This window comes from Triturus cristatus, chromosome 2_2 (genome assembly GCF_964204655.1).
Source record: "Triturus cristatus chromosome 2_2, aTriCri1.1, whole genome shotgun sequence".
Lineage (NCBI taxonomy): Eukaryota > Metazoa > Chordata > Amphibia > Caudata > Salamandridae > Triturus > Triturus cristatus.
Genome location: NC_140582.1, coordinates 573,810,367 through 573,828,687, shown reverse-complemented (window position 1 = coordinate 573,828,687; position 18,321 = coordinate 573,810,367).

Genomic DNA, 18,321 nt, shown 5'->3' with positions numbered 1-18,321 from the left:
GGGCGTCTTTTCCCCATTCCCATTTCACATACCTTTTTCTTTGGTCCTGATGAAGTGCTCTAGGATCCACTAGGGAGCACTTAATAGTGCGAAACATGTCGACCCCATGATATATCTACACACCTGTTCCAATATTCACTACACGGGTTGAGAGAAGTGGGATCTTATTTGTTTAGTTTCCCCTCTCATACAGGCAACTAATTTTGCATCTCCATCCCCGTGATCTATTTTATTCAGACTCAAAGGACCTCCTCAATAAACTGCTAGTGTCCTTTGGCTCTTTTTATATCTCACTCACCACCACGTTTTTGACCCACATACCCCCATACACAAGTGCGGCAAACTCCTAAAAGATCTCCATCAGAGAGCCCCATAAAACGGGCCCGTGAGGGACTGCATCGCCACCCCCGCGAGGAGCACCTGCCCGATGATGATGCTAAACTCCCGCAAGGGTGTGTGAGGGCACTTCTAGACCCACACAGGAGCACTCTTACTCTTTCTTGGTACACTCTAATTTATTTGGAGACACCTTACACTTTCTTACAGCCTACCTGGTTGTTGATATTCCTCCCCTCCTCCCCAGGAACTGATACCACCCACATTGCTGTCCTATCAGAAGATCACCGGACCTGAATAGGAATTTTGGAGATACAGGAACAACCTCATGTAGATCTCCTCAAAACATCATCCCATATGCAAAAGGTCAGTCAATTAAAGGCTAACATTCAGAAGGCTTGATATTGAAATCTCTTGGGAAGGTGAGGAGACCGATGGACAAATCCTCAATCAAGAAAAGCCCATTTGTGACAGGTAGAGGAAGCCTGCAGGCAAATAAGCGATTCACTCCCGAAAACACTCTTGAAAACAAATTACCATCATTTCAAACACCATTGCTCAAGAACAGCCTCCCTATAGGGTATAAAAAGGACCAGGATTGGACTCAGAAGGACTGAGACAAAACCTGGGGGGCTCTCCTGACAACCATGGAGGCAATGTCAACAGCCAGATTCCATCAAGCAGATAAACAGGATCTTCAGGCAGACTAATTAAACATTTTGGCAGTACACATAGTGGGCATCGGCAACAAACTACAAGCATTAAATGATCTGATTGAGACAGCCCAAAAACATAATTACATTCAGAAGGGAACATGCCGTTGTGAAACCCTAGGAGACATGCCCAAAAGCATGATATCACTTCTTACTGATATATTAATCGAAGTAAGGGTACAAGCAGCGAGAGTGCAAACAAGACAAAGTTCAAGAACACGAACCAGAAGATTCAGAAGTCCTAGTAAGGACTAACGAAAGTTACACGCCTCAAAGAAGTCAGCATACAACAAGAGAGTTTATCCCCCAGACAAAAAACTGGGAAAGACTTAGTGAAAGAATCAAAAGAAAAATTGTTTGATCCCCAAAGAACATCTGATAATGGTCAGCAAAGTAAGAGGGGTGAAGAGACAGGAGCAGAGAAACTTGTACAAAATATTACAGAAAGGGATAAAAAAAGACAAAGAATAGCAAGAAAGAAGGGAAAATTGATTCAACAAAAAAAAGTATGGCAATTTTTCAATCAATACACAAATAAACACAAAACGGGGGTTGAGACAATAAACAAAATGCGGAAAAAGACATCCTTAAAACAACGGAGGTACCCAGGCGTGAGGTACAACCTTCTACAAAGAATAAGCAACAAAGAAACTGCATAGAAGGGACAGAAAAGGAAGATATGGATCTCGATCTGGGTGCAGCATTACAAATAAAGGTTCATCAGTCTGGAGGAAAAGCACAGGAGAAAACGAAGGAAAAAAGACTAAGAGATAGTAACATCTTACAAGGATAAACAAAATTGCACAGCTCATAACGAAAAGCAAAGCGCAGAGCTGAATCAGAGACTTGTACAAATAAAAAATGAACACAGCAGAGAGATAAACCACCAATGTATAAAAGCAGGTTAGGGGGAAGACAGTAGAGTACTACAAGACGGCGATTCAATATTGAACACAACAAAGACCTTAATAGTCAATAGCTATTCGAAGAGACAAAAAACAAAAAGGGAACCAACCGAAAATAAGTTGCTACTAATCTCCCACTACGTGAGGCTCAATCAATAACTTGAAGAGAGGCGCAATTTTAAAAAACCAAAGGAAATAAGCAAACTTACTCACATTAAATCTTCGGGTTGGATATCGGTGGAATTTGTGCCTCACCCTCACAGAAACAACAGAGAGGTGACAATGACGAATCGGGCTTCAAAGGAAATAATGGAGCAAATTAAGAATAATCAAGGTATCTTTATGGCATGCAGGATAGAGTTACAACTAATCAAAACCCTTGTTATCCAGGACCACTATTGCCCGAATTTGAAAGAGGATGTCAATCCTATGGGGAGCAGCAGGAGCCGTTGAACTCCAGCAACGAAAAAGTGAAGGAGGCAGATCAGGAGAATAATTACACATCAAGGGCAGCAAACCTGGAAGGATCCTGGGCACATATTAGTAGAGCACTAACTCAGTCCTGACAACAGGAAAATCAGATTAACACGGTAACAAGATAGGCTGAATATCTGCTCTTGGAACATTCACAGGCTTGATAATCTCCTACAGCATCAAGAAGCTATAGAATTTATACAACAATATGACATTATCCTGATGCAGGAAACGTGGTGTCGTGAGGCAATACAAATAACTGGTTATGTAGGCTATCATATCTGGGCAGAGAAAACGTCTACATTTGCACATTAAAAAAGTGGATTAGCACTCTTCTGCTAAACAAAAATCAGATGGCTAATAGTTCAGTTAGAAATCGGGACAAATTGTTCATATTAACAAATGTGTACATCCATCCTAGAAAAGACCAAAAAGAGAAATATATGAAAAAATCCTGTACGAGATAATCAAAACTATTCAGAGACAATACAAACAGTCAATGGTTATAATTTTGGGCGATTTAACATAAGCTTGAGTAAAATCACGAAGATGAAGAATCGAAGCCCAAAAAGGAATACACATATAACCAAGTTTAAAAAGCTTGGATTAAGACTCCTGAACGGGAACTCAAAAGACGACACACCAGCCGCATTTAGGAGTGGGAACAAGTGTTCCACAATAGATTATACCTTAGTAAACAAATCTGCGATGCATCAGGTATGTCACTTTCAAATCAGCGTCAGGATGGAGAACGATCATTTTCCACAGATCATTGGAATAAAATACAGGGTAGAGCAGAATCAACAGTCCAACAACCTATTGCCAGCCCCCGTAACATATAATCTAGAAAGTCTGAAATGGAGGGAACTGGGATTGAAAACCTGTTCAGTGAAGTATATTTGCAAGCTGGTTCATTGGACACAAAAACAAACAGACAAAATAAGGGGGGAAAAGAACAGATAAAAGATGAGGATCTACAAACAGCATGGGAACAATTAAAGAATAAATTACTGGGAACATTTTTGACAAACAGTTTTGCTGGACCAATTCTAAGAGAATCCTAAATGGAAGAATCAGAAATCAAACTTGGTACAGTAGGAAGCTGCATAATGAAAAAATGCAAATTCTGCGGGAAAGTCGACTGCTAGTGAAGGGGATAAAGCAAGGCACACGAAGTGATAAAAACAGACTACGTGTATTGAAAACCCAGTACAAGAAAAACTGTTCGGAGACCAAAAAATTATATCAAGTGGAACAGTGCAATAGGTTGCTCTTGGCAAACCGACAACAAAACAGCAAATAATTCTGGCAATTGATAAACGGCCTGGCTATAGGGCACACATGACATTAAAACACAAATATAAATGCAACCATGTGGGAAAAACTTGTGCATGAAATTTATGCAGAAACAGTGTCAAAAGAACCGCCAATCTGCATGGAGGGAGATAGTAAAATGAATATCTGCCATATATCATCAAGTTAGGCAGCACTTATTAATGACAAAAGAGACAAACAGAATGCAACAGACAGCCATAAGAATCTTTCATCAGTCGAGGATACGGAACAACTTGAAAAAAACATAAAGAATTCGAAAATAGATGGATAAGCTGGGCCTAACGGTCTACTTAAAGCTCTCTTTAAAGAAAATCCTCCCTATTGGGCAGAGTATTTTACACCTTTATTTAACGAGCTATATCTCACGACCTCAGTACCGGATTCCTGGAAAGGCAGCATTTTCCAAACTATATTTAAAAGTGGAAACCCGTCCGTACCAACAAGCTATAGACTTATAGCACTAATTGACATTGAGGCGGAACTTTATGCAACCAGTTTACTTCAGCATCTAAAATTAACCTTTTACCCCGGTTACAAACAGGGTTCAGGGCAGGCATGGGGACTCTAACAAACCTAACAGCCCTGACATAATTAGCAGAAAAGTCCAAAACGAGGAAAACACAGCTCTTTGCCTGTTTTGTAGACCTCAATTCTGCCTTTTATCGAGTTCCACGGGAGGGCTTGTGGAAAACAAGGGCCACATGGGGTGTACCAAACAGCCTACTGAAGGCGATAAAGGACTTACACACAGGAACCTGGCCCCAGGTCAAAATAGGAGATGGCAAGAATGTAATAAATAAAGTATTTACAAACAAAGGATTAAAACAGGGTTGTGTACTTGTTCCATGCCTATTCAACATATATCTAGCAGACCTGACACTAGTCATACAGAAAATCAACTCTCATCTACCTATACTGGCTCAAGAAGAGATAGCATATTTACAGTACGCAGACAACATTGTCTTATTAAGCCAAACCCCAATTGGACTTCAGCGAAGCATGGACGCCTTAAAAATCTACATGGATATCCATTGGTTAGAATTAAACTTGAAGAAAACCAAGGTGGTCCGCCTGGTAGACCCCACAAAAAAAGAAAAAAATTGTGGTACTTGGAAGGGAAAAAAGACGAGGAAGTCAAGTCTTACAAATATTTAGGATTTAACGTGGAGTATCAAATTAAAGGTAAACAACACATAGAGGCGATGCAGATAAAAGCGCAATCCTTGAACTACGGCTTTAAAATTTTAAGAACAAAACTATGCTGTCCCTCATCCAGACATCTGTTAACTGTGATGAGTGCTCAGTTAATGTTAATGTTTTTAATATAAAATCAGGGTCTTCGGTGGTCATATCACTGAAAATAAAGATTTTAAAAAAATATTGTACATGGGTGCTCATGGAAGACAAGTTCTATGGACTGGAATCTAGAGAATGCTAAAGTGACTCTGGTATTTTACTGACCACTGCTGGTCGTTTTCGATTAAGAAAGTTAAATAGAGGCAGTTGCCAGAAAAATAAAAAAAGAAAGTCCCTCAGCAGAAAGCAATTCTGGTATTTTACTGACCTCTGCTGGTCGTTTTCCATCAAGACAGTTAAATAGAGGCAGTAGAACAGAAAAAATGTCCCTAAGAGGAAGCAGACAAGTCATAGGGCTCATCTCTAGAGCCACAAAGTACATACATATATAAGTTTATAATAAGGATATACTAAAGTATATAAAAGAGGTCTCCAATGCTCGACCTAATGAATAGAACAAAAAAGTTCCTCAGCGGAAGCAGACAAGTCCTAGGGCTGATCTCCAGAGCCCACAAAGTACATACACATATAAGTATATACTAAAGAATATACAAGAGCTCTTGAATGCTCGACCCGAAAAGTGGGAGAGGCCGGCCATACTAGAGGCATTACAAATGTGATGCACTAATTCTCCGAAATGCATGGGAAGGTTTGTATTTAAGAATGACTGTATTTCATTAGAAGTTCTAGCCATCTGCAATTTGAAGCTTTTGCGACCAGATGTGAGTGCTTCTTCTTGTATGAACAATAATGCTTTGAGTCTGCTTAGCTTATTGAAGTCTGCCTTCAAAGTTGTAATGGAATGCCACAATGAGCTATCTATGATCCCATGAGGAGGGGGACATTGTTGCAACACGAGACTAACTGGGCAACAGATGAAATTGTCAGGATTGGTGCTGAAAGGTCAAGTTCTCCCCAGTTGAGGCAACAATCTCATGGTCAGACTAGGCTGGTCCGAGGAAGGCGTAGATGCGTTTCTGTGAGATCGCTCTCCGCCTTCCTACGGTCATTTGTAGTGTAGTCACATTTCTACCCCTTCCTTCCAAGATGGCCGCTGGTCGGTCCGATTCTTCCCTCCCACTGTTTCTCCGCTGCAGTGCAGTGTTTAAATTTTGAAGTTGTGCGCGCGCTTCCAATACGCGGCGCACTTCAACTGTCAAAATTTGTGGAGTGGCGGTGTTCTCTCGAGCTCCGTCCTCTCTCAGTTATTTCCAGTCAGAGTTTTGACCTTCTAATATTCATTAGTTGCCAATTTAAAGAACTTTCACACAGTCCCTCAGTGGGACACTATTTCGAGAAATTCCGCAGTATCTTCGAAGGAGTTTGTGAGGAGAATCTACAGAGAAGAGGTCTTCTCGTTCACGACGGAGGACAAGTTCTTCATGAGTAAGGAGGGTGAGAGGCTAGGCGCGAGAGCAGGGCATTTCGAGAAGTAAGTGCACCTTTTTTCTCTCACATTCTTGGAGCGTCAACCTTCCAGAGAGCTTCATTTCAGAGACTAGAGACTCAGTGGGTCAGTAAGCAATTAAGTGTCCGCTTATGATTCACATACTTTCAGCAACTGTAATTCTTCAGTAAAGATTCGCCAGTCAGAATCAATTTTGAGTTCCAGTGGATAGTAAAGAAAAGAAAAGAGACTGAATTAAGAGACAGAAGGATGAGTAGTTGTGAGACAAAGAAAAACTTCCGCAGCTTGAACTTAACAAAGCAATAGTAAATATATATATATATATATATTTAATTAAGAGCATTCACCTACCAGCATCTCTTCATTGTGCAAAGTTCAACAAGAAGATGAGCTAACCTTACTCAACCTCAAATCCCAGCTCTTCTTACCATATAGAATACCACTTGTTGGGAGACAGGTAAAGTTGGTGAGAGAGAGTCAGGGAGCAGGGGGCTTAGGAAGATATAGGGTTTTACATGTGAGTTTTCTTTACAGGGTTCGCTGCATGTCATCTGTACAGCCCCCTCATTCCCAACGAGATACCCAGCCGAATGAGTATAGAGAGTAGCTACCCACTGTGTCAGGACAGGTATTGTGTGGAATAATTACATTTGGAATTCTTAGGGGTAGAGTTTGTGGAGCTGTTGTTTACTAACTCTCGTTACAGGAATCTAGAAGACGGAGGTTCGTGTCCAGTCAAGAAAGAAGACACAGTGCAGTCTCTCTTGTCTGTCCAATTCCCCTTTCCCCCTCCTCGCTGTTCGTGAGCCTTTGAGTTCGCGGCAGCGGAGTAGGGGAGTGGAGAACCAGCATCTGCTCCTGTGGAAACCGAAGTTCAGCTTGAGGTACTTGACAGATTGAAGTGCCCAAAAAACTGAATTCCACCCGAGCACGATGGCTGAGGGGATTGATGTTAAGGCTCTAGCTACAGTACTAGATAGTATCCAGAAGCAGTTAAGTGATACTATGGAAGAGAACAAGTCCTTGAAAGAAGAGGTTAGAAAGTCAGTTTTAGATGCAAGTTATTTGCGCCAAAGGTTTGAAGAGTTTTCTGGGGGAACCCGTCCAGCCGTCCAAGAAGATAAGCCTCCCTCTTTTGCCCCAGCCCGTTCTGCTGCCGAACTCACTACTCAGGTGATCCACGCTATCTCGCCAACTATTCCATTGGCTGCTCCTGAAAGATATAGTGGGGATCCGAACAAGGCCCAAATTTTTCTTACTCAATGTTCCCTACACTATCTCTGTCGGCCAATTATTTTCAAAGAAGATCAGTCTAAGGTGGCGTTCATGCTGTCGTACCTGAGTGGAGATGCCGCCGCCTGGTCTATGCCATTGGTGAACAACAATGATCCCATTTTATATGAATTTGAAGGCTTCAAGAAAGAATTTCTGCGAATTTTTGACAGACGGTCCATCTCGCAATCCACTGATAATGAGTTGTTAGATCTGAAGCAAGGAAATCGAGAATTAGTTGCTTATTTGGCGCAATTTAATAAATTAATTGTAGAAACCAACTGGCCTGAGGCGAAACGTGCAGCAATTTTTTATCGTGGTCTTAAGGATGAGATTAAAGATGGTCTATCGCAGATTCCAAAACGTCCCACGGAGGTTTCAGAATTAATTGACTTAGTTCTTCAGATTGATCAGCGTCAAAATGAAAGGAGGAATGAGAGGCGGAAAGAAACCAGGTATATCCCTCCTCGTTTTGACAGAAGGAAAACAGAAGGATCTAAGCAGAAAGAATCGTCGTCAGAAGAGGAACCAATGCAGATTGGTTCCGTTCGAGGTCCATTGTCTAAAGAAGAAAGAGAGAAGAGACGTTTGGGAAAGCTGTGTATGTATTGTGGGAACCCTGGCCATTTTGTGAAGGAATGCCCAAAGAGGCCAAAGAACAATTCTTGGGTAAAAGATCGGCTCCACCAGTAGAAGGGGTTGCCCTGGTGGAAGCTAAAGAACAGTCAACTCCAGAGGCGAAATTAGCGGCTAATACTTTGCAATCTTCGGCCCCACATTTAATTTTGTCAGTTCGGATTAAGTTTGGAGAACAGATCAAGGAAGGAATGTCGGTCATGATCGATTCAGGGGCCACCGGAAATTTTTGTGACATTGGATTTGCGAGAGCTCTTGGAATCGCCTTCTTGAGGAAGGAACGGCCGGAGCCTGTACGTGCTGTAGATGGAACAAGTTTGTCTTCCGGGCCTATAGTCTACGATTCTGAGGAGATTTTGTTGTATGGACCCGGCCAACACGTGAGCTCTTTACAATTCAACTTAATCGATGCTCCGCAGTTTCAATTTATTTTGGGCCTGCCCTGGCTCACTGAGCATAACCCTCAAATTGACTGGGCTCAGCGATCCATTCGCATGAATTCACATTTTTGCTTGCAACATTGTTTCCAATCCCATCCAGAACCATCTATAGCTTCACAAGCTTCACAGTCCCAAATCTTAGCTAGCATTCCGAAGACCATTTGTGCTTTAGATACTCAAGAAATTCCACAAGAATATGAAGATCTTGCTCCAGTTTTTGATGAAAGAGAAGCGGATCGTTTGCCTCCCCATCGTGAATACGACAGTCGCATTGAGCTGGAGCCGGGAGCCTCTCTGCCCTGTAGCCGAATTTACGCATTAACCGAAGCGGAGAATGTCCATTTAAAAGAATATCTGAATAATTATCTGGCTAATGGCTTCATTCGCCCCTCACAGTCTCCAGTTTCGTCTCCACTTTTCTTCATTCCGAAGAAGGATGGCCAGCTGAGAACTTGCATAGACTATCGCGCCCTCAATTTGGTGACCAAGAAAAATCGTTATCCATTACCCTTGATTTCTGAGCTCTTGGATCAGGTAAAGGGAGCGAAGGTGTATACTAAATTGGATCTGAGAGGCGCCTATCATCTGGTCCGCATGGCTGAAGGAGAGGAGTGGAAGACGGCCTTTCGCACTCGTTTTGGTTTGTTCGAATACCAAGTTATGCCCTTCGGCTTATGCAACGCTCCAGCCGCTTTTCAGCACTTCGTTAATGATGTGTTGCGAGAATTTTTGGATCGATGTGCAGCGGTTTACATTGACGACATCCTCATTTTTTCTGCCAGTTTAGAAGAACATATTCAGCATGTCAGGTCCATTCTGAAGAAGCTGCTTGAGAACCAACTTTTTGTCAAACTGGAGAAGTGTGTGTTTCACTCCATACAAGTGGAATTTTTGGGATTTGTCCTGTCACCCAATGGTGTTTCCATGGATGAATCAAAGGTTAGGGCCATCAAGGAGTGGCCCTCCCCGAGTTCAGTGAAGGAGGTACAGAGTTTCCTCGGCTTCGCCAATTTTTACAGGCGTTTTATAATTAACTTTTCGGAGAGAGTTTGTCCCCTCACGAAGTTGCTCAAGAAAAAGGCGAAGTTCGAGTGGAATGCGGAAACAGAAGCAGCCTTTAATGAACTCAAGAGCATTTTTGTATCATCTCCGGTGTTGCTTCATCCAGATCCTGAAGAACCGTTCTTTGTGGAAGCAGATGCCTCTAATTTGGCCATTGGAGGAATTTTGTCGCAGCGCCCCAAGCAGACAGGCCAATTACATCCTGTAGCCTTTCGTTCCAGGAAGTTAACAGCGGCAGAGATAAATTATCCCATCGCGGATAAAGAACTGTTGGCAGTCAAGGATGCATTTTTGGAGTGGCGTCATTATTTATTGGGTGCCCGGCACGTGGTGACCGTCTTCACGGACCATCGAAATCTTCAGTTTTTAAAATCCGCCCGCACCCTCACCCCCCGTCAATTGAGATGGTCACTATTTTTTGCCGATTATGATTTTGTTCTCACTTACAAGCCAGGATCAGCTAATGGAAAGGCGGACGCCTTATCTCGTCTGAATGTGAACGAAGAGGGGAAGACTGGAGAAGAGGGAGTTATAATTCCTGTAGATCGAATAATCGGAACTCTCACTTACTCAGACATAGAAAAGAAACTACAAGACACACAGTCTCCAGAAGAAGTGAGGAATTGGACAGCCAGGGGAAAAGAATTCCAAGTGAAAGAAGGAAGGCCCTATTTTCAAGACAAGTTGTTTGTATCAAGTGTGGAATTGCGAAGGCAGATCATCGAACACTTCCATGATGAGCCTCTGGCTGGACATAAAGGGGTGAAGAAAACATTGGAGTTGATTCGAAGAGAGTTTTGGTGGCCGGCAATGGAAGCTCAGGTGCGGCAGTATGTAGCCACTTGTGAGTTGTGTATCAAGGGAAAGACTCCCAGAAGGGCTCCCCAGGGTCTTTTACAGCCTTTGCCTCCCGCCCCATATCCTTGGCATACCATTTCTATGGATTTCATTGTGGATCTTCCGTCTAGTGGAGGCCTCTCAGTCATTTGGGTGGTGGTGGACCATTTTTCTAAAATGAGTCATTTTGTCCCTTTGAAGGCTCTTCCCAACGCAACTCAGTTGTCCAAACTGTTCACACAACACATAGTAAGGGCACTTGGGATTCCAAAGATAGTCATTTCCGATCGGGGTCCTCAGTTTGTCTCTCGTTTTTGGAGATCTTTTTTAAGGAGGTTGGGTGTTGACTCTCGTCTGTCCACCAGTTTCCATCCAGAGACGGATGGACAGACGGAAAGAGTAAATCAAGAATTGGAGCAATACTTGCGCATGTACTTGTTGGATCAGGAAGGAGAGTGGCCTGACCTAATATGGACAGCCGAGTTTGCTTACAATAATGCCGTTCATGCATCTACTGGTTACTCCCCATTTTATTTGAATTCAGGAAGGCATCCTAACACACTAGTAGATAAAGAAATCAGCAATGTTCCAGCAGTGGAGACAGTAGTGCAGGAATTACATTTGGCTTACCAGTTAGCTTCCAGAAATTTGTCTAAGGCTAAGACTTCCTATAAGAAGCAGGCAGACAAGAAGAGGCGCCCAAATCCAGTCTATGAGAAGGGAGATCTGGTCTGGGTCTCCACCCGAAACTTACGTCTGAAGGGGAACCGGAAGTTTCAGCCTAGATTTGTGGGTCCTTTTCGAGTAGACCGGATGGTGAATCCAGTCAGTGTTAAGGTTCATCTTCCCCCAAGGTTAAAGATTCATCCAGTTTTCCATGTTTCCTTGCTCCAGCGTTGTCCTGAGGGTTTTAGAGTCAAGAGGTCCCCTTCTTCAGTTTTGGTGCAGGGAAGTGAAGAATTTGAGGTGAAGAGAATTCTAGATTCTAGGTTACAAAGAGGGAAGATTTTCTACTTAGTCGATTGGAAGGGTTATGGTCCTGAAGAGAGATCTTGGGAGCCATCTTCCAACATCCATGCTCCACGTTTGCTCAGGGAGTTTCATCGCACCCATCCCACTAAACCCAAGGAGGAGAGGAGAGGGGTTTTGGTGGGAGGTACTGTCAGGATTGGTGCTGAAAGGTCAAGTTCTCCCCAGTTGAGGCAACAATCTCATGGTCAGACTAGGCTGGTCCGAGGAAGGCGTAGATGCGTTTCTGTGAGATCGCTCTCCGCCTTCCTACGGTCATTTGTAGTGTAGTCACATTTCTACCCCTTCCTTCCAAGATGGCCGCTGGTCGGTCCGATTCTTCCCTCCCACTGTTTCTCCGCTGCAGTGCAGTGTTTAAATTTTGAAGTTGTGCGCGCGCTTCCAATACGCGGCGCACTTCAACTGTCAAAATTTGTGGAGTGGCGGTGTTCTCTCGAGCTCCGTCCTCTCTCAGTTATTTCCAGTCAGAGTTTTGACCTTCTAATATTCATTAGTTGCCAATTTAAAGAACTTTCACACAGTCCCTCAGTGGGACACTATTTCGAGAAATTCCGCAGTATCTTCGAAGGAGTTTGTGAGGAGAATCTACAGAGAAGAGGTCTTCTCGTTCACGACGGAGGACAAGTTCTTCATGAGTAAGGAGGGTGAGAGGCTAGGCGCGAGAGCAGGGCATTTCGAGAAGTAAGTGCGCCTTTTTTCTCTCACATTCTTGGAGCGTCAACCTTCCAGAGAGCTTCATTTCAGAGACTAGAGACTCAGTGGGTCAGTAAGCAATTAAGTGTCCGCTTATGATTCACATACTTTCAGCAACTGTAATTCTTCAGTAAAGATTCGCCAGTCAGAATCAATTTTGAGTTCCAGTGGATAGTAAAGAAAAGAAAAGAGACTGAATTAAGAGACAGAAGGATGAGTAGTTGTGAGACAAAGAAAAACTTCCGCAGCTTGAACTTAACAAAGCAATAGTAAATATATATATATATATATTTAATTAAGAGCATTCACCTACCAGCATCTCTTCATTGTGCAAAGTTCAACAAGAAGATGAGCTAACCTTACTCAACCTCAAATCCCAGCTCTTCTTACCATATAGAATACCACTTGTTGGGAGACAGGTAAAGTTGGTGAGAGAGAGTCAGGGAGCAGGGGGCTTAGGAAGATATAGGGTTTTACATGTGAGTTTTCTTTACAGGGTTCGCTGCATGTCATCAGTACAGCCCCCTCATTCCCAACGAGATACCCAGCCGAATGAGTATAGAGAGTAGCTACCCACTGTGTCAGGACAGGTATTGTGTGGAATAATTACATTTGGAATTCTTAGGGGTAGAGTTTGTGGAGCTGTTGTTTACTAACTCTCGTTACAGGAATCTAGAAGACGGAGGTTCGTGTCCAGTCAAGAAAGAAGACACAGTGCAATCTCTCTTGTCTGTCCAATTCCCCTTTCCCCCTCCTCGCTGTTCGTGAGCCTTTGAGTTCGCGGCAGCGGAGTAGGGGAGTGGAGAACCAGCATCTGCTCCTGTGGAAACCGAAGTTCAGCTTGAGGTACTTGACAGAAATATACGAAACTCCAGCTCACATACTGCAACAATCTTGATCACCTAGCATTAAATACCTTCTGTTAGAGAGTCACTGGCGTAATGAAACTTGAGGAGGTCCCCCCTACAAGGTTAGTAGAGGGGCCCCCTCCAGAATCAATCCAGAGCTCTCTGGCCAGAGTATTGTGCTGGGGGGGGGGCCTGGAGCTTGGAGGCTGTGTGGGCCTGTGTTACCCCCTGTAGAGAGTGTCATAATGAGGAGGAGAATCACAGAAACCAGGATTTCTTTCAAATGACAAGCCAAATTGGGCACTGAAATATTACATGCGCCGTGAATTTTAACATGTTTACAAACAAGTGAATGTCCGACAGTAGAGTTGCACTCTTCTCCAGTAATAATCCCCCTCTCCCTGTTGGCACATTCACAATGATAGGTAAAAGGAAGTGACCGCAACTCACGAATGAAGCGCTTTCCAAGGGGTTCATATCTACCTACAGGGAACTTTTTCATGAAAGCTGTGAACTGACTGTCAAGATAAGTAGAGAAATAACTCTGTGTGTTAACCACACAACCGAAGAAGTTTCAGCTACAGTGAAGGGAAATTTTCTAAATGTAGGACTGTGTAGGTTGCATCGCCAATGACTTTCAATTGTTGTTTGTATGTCAAATCAAAAGGCAGAAGTAAATCGCTGCAATTCAAGTAATGCCATGGAACACGTCCATTGCCGAGTGTTTGAAGGATCCAGCTAAACTGCATAATAAATCCAAGCCAACCTTGCCCATGACACAGCACGGAGATATCACTCTGCACAATATCAGTAGCAGACAACACAATGTTGTTTAAATTGTAAATATGAGATAACAACGCACCAATACCATTATCAACAATAAAAGGCACCCCATCCAAATTATCTCAGTCAATATGTCTCAAACATGCAACAGCTTCCATCTGCGATAGCTTCCCAATTTCACTTTATGTAGCATATATATATCTTTTAGAACTTGGGGATTTGGGTCCTAAAAGAAAATCTGATAAATTCATGTCTTCGGACAAGAGAGAAAGATGTTGCTACAGAAAGTGTGGATGTTCCAATCATTGTTGACATACTTTTCCACGGAATAGGTGGTATTTAAACCAGAATGTGTTGACTGAGCATATAGGGGATCAGGTCAATTTGATTTGAATCCAGGTGGGGAATAAAGAAAATGAGTGTGGCATCCATTAGTGTCCACTGGCCACAACAACCATCGGTCAGGACTCTAACATGAGGAAGTAAATGTACAATTCTACACCATGCTATTTAATTGTTCTTGTATGTAATTTGTGACACTCAGGCAGTTATCAAAGCGGGCAATAGTGGTATTTTTTTATCACAGTGTTCATTTCTTTAATTTTGCCAAACCCAGACAGATAGTCTGCTGGATTGTTTCATTCAAGAAATTCATTTGTGTCTGAATTAAACAGGCTCAAAGTAATGTTTCCATTCCCTGAACCTGCCAAGATTTGGTTCCCCAAATCAACTTCAAATCAATGGTGTCCTTCACAGCCTTGAAGAGCTAATTGGTTGACAATTGAAGCTGCATAAATTAGTTTAGTCTGGGTGAGAATATAGTTTCTTGGTAGGGTAGGAACAAATTTAAAATACTATGACGCAGGATCCGAAGTGTCATATCCTGTAAAATATGTAAATTATTTTTTTTTGCTTTTTGGACCTCCCTTGTGAGGGAGTTGGACAATGTTCCCATTATGTTTAATTAAATTGTGGACACTGACCATTGGCTCTGTGCAGAAAATGATGTCCAGAACTATGATAACAAAACATGTAGCTAGCAGAATTAAGATAAAGGTCCTCTGATTCAAAATCAGTTAACTACTACAGTTCTGAAAGCATAGAATGTACAGTGTCAACACACCAATCACCTGAAAGTACTCAGGTACTATTACATCCCCCATAGCAACTTTGAACACATATGGTATCTGCAGGATCTCCATACATCTGAATATGTTGAAAGGAACTTTATCCCAAACAATTCCATCAATCACTGGAACAGCTGAAATGTTGACGAGGGACAAGTCTCTTTTTTCAGTTTATGCGATGAACAATAGGGGTCAACACCCCATCAAACAGTTCCATAGCAGAACGTACCGGGAGGTAATGGTCATTAATTAACAGGAAAAACACTGTCACAAATCCAATCTACATGAACAGAAAAACCAAGGAGAGTATGATCCAGACATATATCCAAGGCAGTACTAGATAAGCACATTTTAACCATGGATTATAAACACAAATCCATGCTAGAGGCAAATGCAGAACAGTAGAACTGTCTGAAGAAGAATCATCTTGATCCATATAGTACCAGGAGGTACTTAGCTGAAAAATTGGAGGCAGGACCTAAAAATCCAATTCAGAAGGACACGCCAACAGTGGATCCATATAAATTACATCCGTTGTAGAAGACGCAATAGAAACAGGTATGTATCTGTTAGGTTACCGGTGGAGGACTCAGCACCCTCCCAGCCAGGGCGAATCAGCATGAAGGGTTCCTATGGGCTGTAAAGTGAAGTCTTGTGGAAGAGTATGTTCACTTCATGGCATACTATTGGGAATCGGCACATGGTGTAGTTTGACATGTTCAATGGAGACATAGTGTTTCTCTTTTGCACCTGGAAGTAGCGGCAAGATCACAGTTTGTGTACCTTATTTGCCAAGGTCTGGAACAGCAGCACGGTAATGTGGGCCGAATTCCGTTTTGATCACCAGCTTCTCCTGAACCAGATCTCCAACTTTTGGAAGCCAGCTGGAAACCAGAGTTTGGTCCTCAGTACTCGACGAGAGAGATGCAGGCAAATGTTTGTGAGACTGAGCAGTACTGAACTTTTGTAGGTCCTGTAAGACAACATACTGGCTATCTACATCAAGGGTTGCGGCAGCAGCCACAATGTCTGGCCTGTCAAGGACTGGAGCATTCATCTTGATGCCAAAAAACATTTTGTATGGGGTCTTCCCAACTAGAGATCTTTTGGGGAGGTTATTAGGTGCTCGTTCAACCCCATATAGATGGTTCCACCAACCATGCCCTGTAACTAATACTCCAGTCATTAAGGACTGCTTTTAGTCACGGTTCATCCTTTCTACAACATAATTGCCTTATGGCTTATATGGAGAAGAATAAAGCACCTGTACACCCATGGACATCATCAAATCAGGGATCGCTTTAGAAACAAAAGCCGGACCCTGGTCTGAGAGGGATGCACAGCAAGCATAAGTCCTGATGAAGACTTGCAAGTCTTTAATAATTGTGCAGGCATCAGCGGAACGCTGTGGCCAAACTCAGAGGAATCTAGAGCAAGAATCAACTGCAACCATGATATATTTGAATGCAGTAACCAAAATCGGGGGACCACAGTGATTAAGTTAAATACAGCCAAAAGGCTTGTGAGAAATCAACAGCTGTGTCTGTGGTGGAGATTTTAATCTGCTGACAGATGTCGCAACACATGGCATATTTTTGGGTCTGTTGGTATAAACCATGTCCCCAATAACATTGTTGTAAAAGAGAAATAGCGCAGCCACTCCAACATGGGCGGAAACTACACCTTCATGTGCGGTAACAATTAAAGCCTTTCAGTGGTCCTTGTTGAGATTCAAACATTTGCCAACTCCAGGAATAGTTACAAAAGGAACATTCTGGTCATTTAAGTGATAAGAGTAGAGAAGGTAAAGGGGTGCCGTTTTTAAAAGCATTCATGGCAGCCAAGATATCATTATTGATGCAAGTTGCAGAGCAAGTAACTGCTGCTATTTTAGCTGTTGCTGCTGCAGATTTGGCTGCTTCATCAGCAAGAGAATTCCATACAGAGTGTGTACCCACAAGTTGATGAGTTAATGTATATATTACATGAGTTTGTGGCAACCTAACCTTAAAATCTGCCAATTTAACCCAAAGCAGTTTGTGCTCGATTGTTTTACCCTTTAAATCTCAGAGCCCATTTTGTCACCAAAAATGTAAATTGTCATTAAAAGACTGTACACAATAATACGAATCACACACAATAAGCTTGGGGAATTTAGGATCTGTATTTTCAAGTGCAAAAATAAATGCCTTTACTTCAGCTAACTGCACAGTGCAGTCTCCAAAAGACTGTGGGAGGGTTTTTTTGGGGTGAAAAACACCATCTAACAGAATATCAATAACTATGGACCATGCAGCAGAGTACTGCTGTTAGAAGAACCTATAACAGGTTGAGCTGAACCGTCAGTCTAAATAACATGTTTATACTGATCAAGAGGCAGAACAGTAGAGGGGAAAAGATAGATATGCTCATACTGTAGAAATACTTGTGTTCACAAAGAAGAGTCAAGGACAAAGTCTAAATCTATGGCTGTTAAGGATGTAGCCCATTGAATCCATCTAGGATGATGGGCTATAGCGTTAGGAACTAGGCCTGGCAAAATTTCCGTTCCGTTTGCGGAATTTGCGATAATTTAGCATTTCCGCGTTCCGCGGAGAGCGCGGAAATGTCAAAATTTCCACATTCCGCAGCTTTGCGATAATTTGGTTCTTGCTCGCGCTGTAAAATCATACATTCTCGCGCGCGCGCGCGATCGCCTTACCTGAATCCCCGCGTTCGCCGACAAGTTTTCCTGATCCGGTCGCGTTCTCCATGAGATGTTGTATTGTTTTAGCCATTTGCGCTGTCTCGCGACAGTTCGCGTCCGCAGTGACGTCATGCGTCGCGCGATCACGTCTTTCTTCTCGCCATCATGCACCGCGAGACAACTGAAAACAAGATGGCCGCGCCCGCGAGCAACCGCAGGGGTAAGTTAGCGACCCGCAACCATGCGGAAAATATCGCGAACGGGCGGGAAAAAAACTTCCGCATCTTCGCGATATTTCCGCTTGTTTGCGGAGATTTTTAACATTTTCGCGATAAATTGCAAAAGTCGCTTTCGCAAATTCCACCCACCCCTATTAGGAACACTAGCTTTTGTGACAACCTCTAATGCGGGCACAGGATTAAAGACAATAATACGTTTTCC